The sequence below is a fragment of the Rhincodon typus genome, chromosome 20, assembly GCF_021869965.1.
Source record: "Rhincodon typus isolate 14 chromosome 20, sRhiTyp1.1, whole genome shotgun sequence".
In the NCBI taxonomy this organism is placed as follows: Eukaryota; Metazoa; Chordata; class Chondrichthyes; order Orectolobiformes; family Rhincodontidae; genus Rhincodon; species Rhincodon typus.
In genome coordinates, this window is record NC_063351.1 from 2900371 (window position 1) to 2901657 (window position 1287).

The window sequence follows — 1287 nt, forward strand, 5'->3', positions numbered from 1 at the left end:
ATGGGTACGTGAATAGGAAGGGTTTAGAGGGATATGGGCCAAATGCTAGCAAATGGGACTAGATTAATTTAGGATATCAGGTCAGCAAGGACGGGTTGGACAGAAGGGTCTGTTTCTGTGCTGTACAGCTCTGTGACTTTCTGACTCTGTGGCAGGATGTGAGGCCCCACTCCTGACCCTGAATGTTACCCAATCTCTCATTAACAATAAAACTACTTGGCCATCGCCTCCCTCTGGGAGCTAGATCGATACCTGCAATAAAGGATCTAGTTTCAGGGCGAGGGGCTGGTTTCCCTGGGGAGGGGAGAGAGCTGACTGGAGGGGATAGTATGCGGAATGGCCTTGAAAACGTGGATGCGGGAATGAGGTTTATTTCGGGGGGTGTGTGTGGGTCTGTGCAGAATGAGGCGTGGGGGGGTTCGGAGCTCTGATTAAAGTGGGGTCGCCGTCCTCTTGGGACGGAGGGGCTACCTCCCAAAGGGTGTGGGCAATCTGGGACCCTCGAGGGACGGGCAGCGTGAGGGCGGGGTTGGGTCTTTTGGACATGGCACTGGAGGGAGCCTCCCTCGGGAGGAGATCAGAGGGTTGTCCAAGGGAGAGGGGAGGGACGGGAATGTAGAAACCAGAAAACACAGACTGATGAGGTGGGATAGTATCGAATGGAGCAACAGGGCTTGAAGAGCCGAACAGCCTGGCTCTGCCTCAAATAGTTATATTTGTACAGAGGGAGGAACGGGGGCAAGAGAGAGAGAGAGAGATGGAGGGAGGGAGGGAGAGGGAGACAGAGAGAGGGAGAGGGAGATGTGGGTAGAGAGGGAGGACAATGTGGAAGAGAGAGGGTAGTGCGGGGGAGGGAGAGGGAGATATGGGAGAGAGGGGGTGGTGTGGGGGAGGGAGAGGGAGATGTGGGAGAGAGGGCGTGGTGTGGGGGAGGGAGAGGGAGATGTGGGAGAGAGGGGGTGGTGTGGGGAAGGGAGAGGGAGATGTGGCAGAGGGTGAGGGAGATGTGGGGAAGGGAGAGGGAGATGTGGGGGAGGGAGAGGGAGATGTGGGGGAGGGAGAGGGAGATGTGGGGAAGGGAGAGGGAGATGTGGGGGAGGGTGAGGGAGATGTGGGGAAGGGCGAGGGAGATGTGGGGGAGGGAGAGGGAGATTTGGGGAAGGGAGAGGGAGATGTAGGGAAGGGAGAGGGAAATGTGGGGAAGGGAGAGGGAGATGTGGGGGAGGGTGAGGGAGATGTGGGGAAGGGAGAGGGAAATGTGGGGAAGGGAGAGGGAGATGTGGGGGA